Genomic DNA, 9778 nt, shown 5'->3' on the forward strand with positions numbered 1-9778 from the left:
AAGCCTTTATTGCTAGGTAGCTCCAACTTCATGACAGAACCAGATCACGTGGCTGTAAGAAGTTCCATTTGTATGACAGCTAGAATACAATTCCACCGTATCCCCAAATAGTTGACTGGAGAATACAGTGTCCACAGAAAAGGTGGGACACAAAGGAGTGTGCTATTAATAGTGTGCTATTAAGCCACAATATAGACTCCATTTAAGTTCATCTCTTGGTCTGTCACACTGATGAATACCTGTAGCCCTCCAGATGTTGTTAGAATGCAGCTCCCATCATCCCTGACTGTGCTGGCTGGGGTTGATTGAAGTTCAAGAACATCTGAAAGGCCACAGGCTCCCCATTCTTGATCTATTCAGTGCCCACTTACATCTCAGCATACTCAAAAGAGACATCCAGTACAGGTAGTTAAGTGACTAAGCCTCACAGTGGCTGAACATGTCTACCGAAAACACTGAGAAGCCACAGGATTTTGTGTGTGAGAGAGAGATGCAAATCTGCTATTCCTGTTCTCATTTAACACAGTGCAAATTTCACTGAAACACCCATTTCAAAGGGGCTTACCTGTCTCCGCCCCTGGTAAGTGTGCATGGATTGCAACCCAAGTCTTCAAGATTGCTTTCAGTATCAACATATGTATTGCTCCTCAAACAGTTGTTGCTTACAGAAGGTGGAGCTGCATGTGTATCTAAGATACTTAAGATTCCACTAAAATAATGCCAAAACGCCCATACCTTAAAGAGAAAGAATCCATTACTGGGAAGTCTTCACAGATGATGTTCACCTGCCAGGGTGGTGTTGGAGCCCAAGTGTGTTGTTGTTAAGTACTGCACAGGGGACTCTAAGCCCTCCCCACAGTGAAGCAATGGATATAGGATTTATTAGATCTGGCCAATAAGGAAAGAATTATTTATAGTAGAAGAAGCACTCCAGGGAAGCTTGATTCCATTTGGCAGCTGATCCTAAAGAGGCTTAGCAATTAGAATAACTCACTACTCTTTTTTAGCGTCCATCACCCCCAGAGTGTTTTTAATATTATGGGATGGAGGACTGAGGAACTGAGATGGACGTGCTTGAAGAGGGCGTTGTTGACATTATTCGCTGCCTTGCATACTTGCGGCTTCTGAAACTTCCATATAGCTTTAAACACAAACACAAGAAAACCTTTAATATTATTAAATTACAGATTTACAAGTTATGTATTTCCCTTGTGGAAAGTAACAAAGGGTGAGCTGAGGGGGAGGCAAAATTACAAGAACTGAATTTAAATTCTTTCAGCTGAATTAATTATTTCAATTAAGATCATTAATATAAATGTCTACATATTGAGGAACCAAATTTTAAAATCCTTTTAGAATCTCGTGGCACTTAAAATACCATTAAATCTTTGTGGCAGAGGTTTTCTCCCACTAGAATCTCTTAATCGAAAACATGAAGCCCAAGGCACAATAACAACGTAAAAGACTTAACCACAAATGTAGTTTCCATTGCCTCTTGTTGAGGGCCACCAGGTCACCCCAGAGAGTGTGCCTAAACCCATTGTGCCTCCAGTCTCATTTCTCCAATCAAGCCCAGCACCAAGGAGGGGTCAGGTGGGGCACTGGCTGAGGGTTTGGACCCTCTGAGAAGCCCGCCAACCTTCCCCTTCAGGACCCAAATGTATGAGACATTTTAAGTAGACTGTTGTTGCGTTTATTCCATGGCTTTTTATACACTCAAATAACATATCTTATAAGCAGTCTATTCTATAAACATGTGAAGCTGCCTTATACCTAACCAGCCACACAGAATCCCTTTTAAAAAGACCTGGAGATGCAAGGGATTGACGCTCAGACCCAATACCTGCAAAACATGTGCCCTGCAGCTACTTTGCGGCCTCTTTCAAGGGCTTCTGAATCATTCTGGAAACTGAGTTTTATTTTGCTCTGGATGCCTTTGTCTGTAGAATATATGTTCTAATTTGCTCTATATGAGCCAAGGAGACAGAAGAAGAGACAGAAGAAATGTACCAACTCCTTCCCTTTGGGCTGCCAGGTTGCAGCTAAGGTTGTCCATTCCACAGCAGTGAAAGAGGAGGCAGGTGCATCTTCTCCAACGATGTTCTTCCCGTGGTCCCTTTCCGCATCCTCAGCTCTCACCTCCGCTTGGATTAGGCTTGTTTTTACACCCAATACTACCCTGGAAACAAAGTTGTATCAACATTACTTAGGCTGTACTGGGGAGAAAGACCCACTGAGGATAGTAGGACTTCCTTCTGCAGAAACATGCATAAGATTTTGCTGTTAGCAGCTGTTTGGCGAAGGTTTAATTTACCTTTACCTTATTTATTCATCACTGATATAAAAGATTTAAATAAAGGGGAAAGGCCATTATAGAGGACAAATTAGTGAAATAAAGGACAGTGATTCACCCTACCCGAGACAAAGTACATACTATTGATGTTTGAGTGTACATCATTAATTAGTGTATTTATTAGGATCTCTTTATTTAGGGTATGCTATGACCTCTAGTGGTTAGATAAAAGTCATTGTTGGCTTTTGTACAGAAAACTCTGTTTTGTGTGCAATTTACAAACAAACCTCCTGTAAGGATACACACCCTTTCCGTCTCTGTTTGGCCCCACAAATTCATCCTGTTGCCACTGCTCTGAGATACCTTCATGCATTCAGTGATGCTGCACCATTCCAACACACATTTCAACTGGGGCACCAGTTCTGTGCCTTTTTTAATACTGAGTGGCAGATTTTTTTAAAAAAAACAACAACAAACCCAGCAGGCACATCATCTCATCAATGCATTTCCATACCAGGAAAATTGCCCTGGTGGTTTTTGTTTCTGCATATCATACACCTCTTAAATGCACGAGAGCCCTACTAAAAAAGAAGTTGGCCATGCTTTGGTTCAAAATGAAAAAAAGATGTATCTTTGCAGGCAATCCTATGCATATCTAAGGAGTTCACCTAAGGAGCCTCATCAGCAGAAGTCCTACACAGAGACTTCCACCTTCACAACAGGGCCTCTCCTCTCCCTGTACAACACCTTCCCCCCCCCCCATTGGAAGTGGGGTAGTCAGGAAAACCCCAGAACAGCACGAGGGGTGAGGAGAAGAATTGTTCCATCTGGTGAGCTGCAATGTTTGTAGACAGAACGTTTGTCATAGTGTGATGTTGAATTCCACCTGCTATCTTGAATGGGGCTCGCTCCTTTGTGAGACACGGAGCCCCCAAAGAACAAAATAAAATATCTAAAATTTAAATAGTTCTTGACTACGTTGGGAAATTTATACAGGAGGGAACCTAAATGGCCAATCCAGCCCCTGGAGGCAGCCTCCCCCAACCTAGTATCCTCCAGATGTTTTGGACCACAACTCTCATCATCCCACACCACTAATGATGCAGGCTGATGAAAGTTGGGGTGCAGAAAATAGCTGGAGGATACCTGGCTTGGTCAGCTGCTCTGAGGCAATAAGATACGAACGAGGGGAAAATGTGTCTCCTTGTCTTTGTTCAGCAGGTGGGGACCACAATGGGGAGAAATGCTGAGGAAGGAACACAGCTGTCTCTGCCATCTTCCTGATCCCTGCATACAAAAAGATGTTGAGGGCAGCAAAAGAATGTCAGACAACCTTGATCCAGCCCCAGGCACTAGACCACATTGGACTACCATCAAATAGTCTTGGCTCATCTAAACATGAGATTAACAAGGTTCCTAGGGGATCAAGCAAATGTGGGTCTGCAATGGGGAGAACTGTGGTCTGAGCTTAAAATGGTGGTATGTTATAAGCACCGAAGTGTGCTCTTAGCTCATTGGATTCTGGGAACTGACAATGATTCTGCTTAGGGAATAGTGTGTTGTACACAGGCTGATTGCTGCTTCCCTGTAATTCTTTCAGAACACATCAATGTGCAATAAGAAACAGATTCTCAGATAAACTAAAGCACATTGCTCTCTCCTCTGAAGAAAATCCTGGAATGGCTGCCCTGTACTTGCCACCTTGCAGGAAAGGGCAAGCTAAGCAAAACATTCATCTTTTTATTGTTCACTGGTTCATGAACAAAACTAGGTTATTCTGCTGTTAGCTTCTGTGTATGACAGTTCACTGGAAACACTTGAATCAGATAATTGGAATCCAACTCTCCTGTTGACAACAGTAGTATGAAAAAACGGAATTGAATATGTAGAAGGAAATGATCTGATGGCTTTCATCTGCTCTTCGTCGCTAGGGAGAGAGCTTTTCCATTTGTCTCCGTCGGAGGCAGCCCCATTCCTCATCATGGAGAGGCTCTTGCCTTCATGGAGAAACCACAGAAAAATAATGACCATGCAGAAAAGGAAATAATATTACAAGCCATCCTGTTGTCAGAGTCAATCATGGGACTGCACCAAGACAGGTCAGGATCACATCTCACTATATCTTTGAAATCTATTAAAAGCAGTTTGTGGACTTGTTTTATGGCCATAGGCAGTGATGTGTGATTTCTGCGCCAAAATAGTTGGAAACATTATACACCAAGTATACTATGTCAGCTGAGTATATTTGCTGGGCTTTGTAAGTCATTCAACATCTAGGATTTAGGGGAGGGAAAAGTGAACGTTTCTTCAGGGAACTTAGGCACTGTCTCATTCTTGGAGTCCTAACCAGGTGTGTTGGGGATGCCCTAGAGCAACAGGGCCACAGGTGTTGTGCCCTGAGTCTCATAATAATTTAAGAAAAGCCCTCCTGGATTAGGCCAGACACCCATCTAGTCCAGCTTCCTGTTTTCACAGTGGCCCACTGGATGCCTATGGGAAGCCTGCAAGCATCTATCAATTTTGTGGAAACTGGTCAGACTGGAGTGGCACAACTGTTTTTCAGATTTTTTAGATTAATCTCAAGAGCATCTTGACTCTTCAGCAGTGGTGAAGAACCCAGAGGTGAAGCTGCCCAGATGTTGTTGGACCACAAGTCCCATCATCCCTGACCATTGACCATGCCAGCTGGGGCTGATGGAAGTTAGAGTCCAACAACTTGTTGATGATGTTGCTATATTTATAGATTTATAAAGTTCAAGTTATGCCCATAACAGCTTATTCTTGAGCAAACTGTCATGAAAATAGCATAAAAGTATAAGTGAAGACAGGTGTAGTATTTTAAGAGCAAGGTTTGCATTCAAAAAAAATGTACCTTTTTCTCTTCCCAGGGTAAGATCTGACACTTGGTTTAACAAGTTTTTAACAGTTATTTATGAGCCAGAAAAAATGAGCTGTGGAAGGAACCTATTGATTTGTGTCTATGCCATCTACAACATACCTCTCACCCAACGATTGGCAACTATTTCTAAATATTTGAAATTAAAAATAAATAAGGTGAAGGACAAAGTAGATACATATAAACATGTAGGTCACTTTAAGTTTGTTTGTTTTTTTAAAGATTTATGCAGACGGGAGGGAGGAAGTCTGACATCCAAATCAAAATTTAACTTGCTGAAATGTGTTTGTGTAAGGCATGTTGCAAAGCTGGGGTCAAACCATGGATGAAGAATCTTCTGTGTCCTCTGTTAAAATGTTGTATCTCTCTCTGTCCCCCAAGACAAGCAGCAAAGCGGCAGACACCCTCTTGATTCTGTAAGGTCCTAAGCACCGTGATTCAGTCAATTTAAGCTCATGGTTGTCCCAGAAATTGCTGAAATACTACTCATTTTTCTAAACTAAGCTCACTAAATTGTTACCATTTCCTTTCGCAGCCCAAGAGGATAAATGAATGCACACTGATAATCATTTAATTGCCTTATAAACAACAAGCAATTAGCACTACTTAAATGCTCCAGTGGCACAAATGGCCTTCTAGGAAGACACAATAACAGGTCATTATATTGTGGGGTTATATACTAGGGAGCCATACAATTGAGTCTGAATACGCTTCTTTTCCTCGCTGTGCTACCGTGCGCCATGCAAATCGAAGCCACTAGTGTCATAGGCCCTAGAACCAAATTATGCTGGACTTAACATCGCTAATGCTGTTATATCTCACATATTTCCAGATGGAATGCTAGGAAGGAATAGGAGCCTGTAGTGAAAGATCCATCTCTGCGTCCCCCAAATTTGTATATTAAGGGGAAAGTGCATACAAAGACATGTATATCAGAAGAAATCTGCACTAAATTGCTTATGAATTTTCAGCAGGATTTTTTTTTCAAAAATGGCAAACTGATGTGGAAATGTGAAGAACTGAGCTTATGACTGGAAAAATAAGTAACTGGTATTGACAGATATTCCCATGTGACCTCATTGCCTCAGTTTTCTTTCTGTGGTGGTCATTGCAGACAGAGGGAGAAATTGTGCCTAAATGGCTGCGTTGATTCAACCATTAGCCTTGTTTTGTGAGGCTATTATTGAATTCAGGCTACCAGTACAACCCTCAATAATCAAAACTAAGTGTACTTCTAACTGTCTTTGCATTGTAAGGAGCTCTTGTTTCTTCTGAATCTACAGCCAGCTGAAAGCACAGTGCTTTTAGCTAAAATAAGCATGCAATTCAAATTCCCCTCATCAAATATAGATGAGACACTTCAAAACCGAAAAAGCCACCCTTGCCATTGATCCACAAGAAAGACAGAGGTCCATTTTCTTCCAAAGAGTGGCTCTGCTTTTATTTTGCTGTTATCACACAAATGTGTTTCTGAAAGCATCGAGCTGATCTCAAATAGTATGGTTACAAGGCATTTTTGAAAAATGAATTGGGTAGCCCAACCTTTCTGGGCAGCTATATAGCCAGTAAATAGGTCCATACAGCAGAGTTGCTATAAACTTAATTACAATCCCTATAATTTTCAATCTCTGTGGTAACTTTTCTGGTGTCTCTTTTTGATCTTTTCACGTTTAGTTGTCTTATCACTGTGAAACGGAAGCTATAAAGCACTATTTTTGGATGCTACGCAAGAATGCCTTTTGAACTTTTGACGTCTTCTCTTTCTATCACGGTAAAGCAGAAGCAGGGCTGATCCAAGACAATTTGCTGCCTGAGGCAAAGGACATGATGACACTTCCCCTAATCCAGATACAAAAGCTGACCAGTCTGGCAGTTAAAGTTAACTTCAGCACTGGAGAAAGGGCAACAAGCTAGCTTAGTGGCTGCATTGCACACACAACTCCCTGCCCCTTAGCATCCATCGCCTGAGGCAGCTACCTCATCCTCCCTATTGGTAGGGACAGCCCTAAGCAGAAGTATACAATCCAACCGGGAGCATAATTCAGACAGCATTAAACACCTTGAAATCCCATTGATTTCAGTGGGAGTGGGATACACTGATGTTTAGCTTCCCCACTGAAATAATTACAACTTATTGCACAATCCTGTATATGTCTGCTCAGAAGCAAGCTCCATTGAATTCAATGGGCCTTATTTTCAAGTACAGAAGAATATGAGAAGAGCTTGCTGGATCAGGCCATTGAGCCCAGCATCCTCTTCTCACAGTGATCACCTGGATGTGCCAACAACTGAAATTCTGAAGCATGACTGCCTCTGATTGTGGACGCAAAGCATAGCCATCATGGCTAGTAATCACTGATAGTGTTATCTTCCTTAAATGCTTTTAACATTGGTTGGGTCACACCCTTCTTATTTATGCATGCTTATAGAGCTTAAGAGGAAGAGACTCTTGAGAGTCCCATGGACTGCAAGAAGATCAAACCTATCCATTCTTAAGGAAATCAGCTCTGAGTGCTCACTGAAAGGACAGATCCTGAAGCTGAGGCTCCAATACTTTGGCCACCTCATGAGAAAAGAAGACTCCCTGGAAAAGACCCTGATGTTGGGAAAGATGGAGGGCACAAAGAGAAGGGGACAACAGAGGACGAGATGGTTGAACAGTGTTCTCAAAGCTACCAACATGAGTTTGACCAAACTGCGGGAGGCAGTGGAAGACAGGAGTGCCTGGCGTGCTCTGGTCCATGGGTCGGACACGACTAAACGACTAAACAACAACAACAATAGAGCTTAAACAAACTTTGTAGTCTTCAAACATGTGTGACTTTTGATATTATCACCAAACATATTGCCACCTCTGTATTGTTTTTCCCACATGTATCTACTCACATGTGCTACTACTTGGAGAAATGATTTAGCTGTAGATGTCTGGATCCAGGAACCCAGGATTTAAACCCAAGCCCTAGATCTTGTCAGGGTGAAGAGGCAGGAACATAGTCCACAACCCAAGAGATAAAGCACGGCATGAAAATTTCCAGTGGTTTGTGTGCAGCCCGTAGCCAAACTCGTGTGTGTTTGTGTGTGTTCAAATATGTATGTTTCTCTTGAAACAGAACTTTGTGAATTCTAATAAGAAATTATTTTAGCCCTGAAACAAAATTTGTTCCTCATCTTTGAAGAAACATCTAAAGATAAAGCTTTCATTTCCTTTACTACTGCAAATCCAACCAACCTTTTCTGTAAAAAATGAAATCACCATTAGACTATGAATGCATGTCAACTATTAGGGTCAGTAGCTCTGATTTCCTTCCTCTAAACAGCTGCCACGTCCACAAAGTGACTTTGCTATCTCCAGTGCTTTCTGAATAGTTGCACCCAAGGTTTTCAGAGGTTCAGAGTCCGCTCCACTACAACTACCACCGTCCCAGAAGCGGCTGAGTAAAGAGCAATTGGCAACTCCCCAAAATTGCTAAAAGTTTTCTCCCTCTCTCATAATACTGATTTTAACCTTTAAAGCCCTATACGGCCTAGGACCCTCGTACCTACGGGACCACCTCTCCTGGTATGTCCCACGGAGGAGGACCTTACGGTCTTCAAACAAAAACATCTTGGAGGTCCCAGGCCACAGAGAGGTTAGGCTGGCCTCAACCAGAGCCAGGGCTTTTTCAGCTGTGGCTCCGATCTGGTGGAACACTCTGTCACAAGAGACTAGAGCCCTACGGGACTTGACATCTTTCCGCAGGGCCTGCAAGACAGAGCTGTTCCACTAGGCCTTTGGCCAAGGCACAGCCTAACCCCCTCCTTTGGTAATTCTTCACAGAACTCTAGCCCAATGGATGCCATCAATTTGATTTGAACTGATTTTATAATGAATTGATTTTAGAATGCTGTATTATTTTACTGTTGTTAGCTGCTCTGAGCCCAGCTTCGGCTGGGGAGGGCAGGATATAAATAAAATTTTATTGTTATTACTAGAACTCAGTACAGCTGCATGTTGGAAGATTCAGGAAAGACAGAATGAAGTATACAAGTACATAGTTAAATTATGGAGTTCACTCTCACAGGATGTATTGATGGCCAGCAGTTTCAATGGCTTTAAAGGAGGTGAAGATTACTTCAAGAAGGATGAGGGTATCAGTGACTACTAGTACGATGGCTATGTTCTACCTTCACTGACAGAGGCAGTATGATTCTGAATACCAGTTGCTGGAAAGCACAAGGAGAGAGTGCTATTGTGCTCAGGCCCTGCTTATGAGCATCTGCTTGGCCACTGTTGAGAGCAGGATGATGAACTAGATGGGCCACTGGCCTGATCCTGAAGGGCCCTTCTTATGTTCTTAGCCCTGCCTCGGATCCCTACTCCAATTCCAGCGGAGTGGTTCAGATAGCACAGAGCCCCTCGCTGTGAAAGTGTTAGGGAAAATACAAAAGGGACAGGTTCAGAAAATTCCCTTTAAACTGTGCACTGATTAAGAACGAACAGTTATTATTGTAGTTCATCATTAGTATCTTAGTGCTTAATTACAATGCAGTGTTCTATTCCAGATGATGCGATTTAATTAAGCTCTAAGCTGAGCAAACTAAATAAAATT

Source organism: Podarcis erhardii, assembly GCF_964252035.2.
Source record: "Podarcis erhardii genome assembly, chromosome: 6".
Lineage (NCBI taxonomy): Eukaryota > Metazoa > Chordata > Lepidosauria > Squamata > Lacertidae > Podarcis > Podarcis erhardii.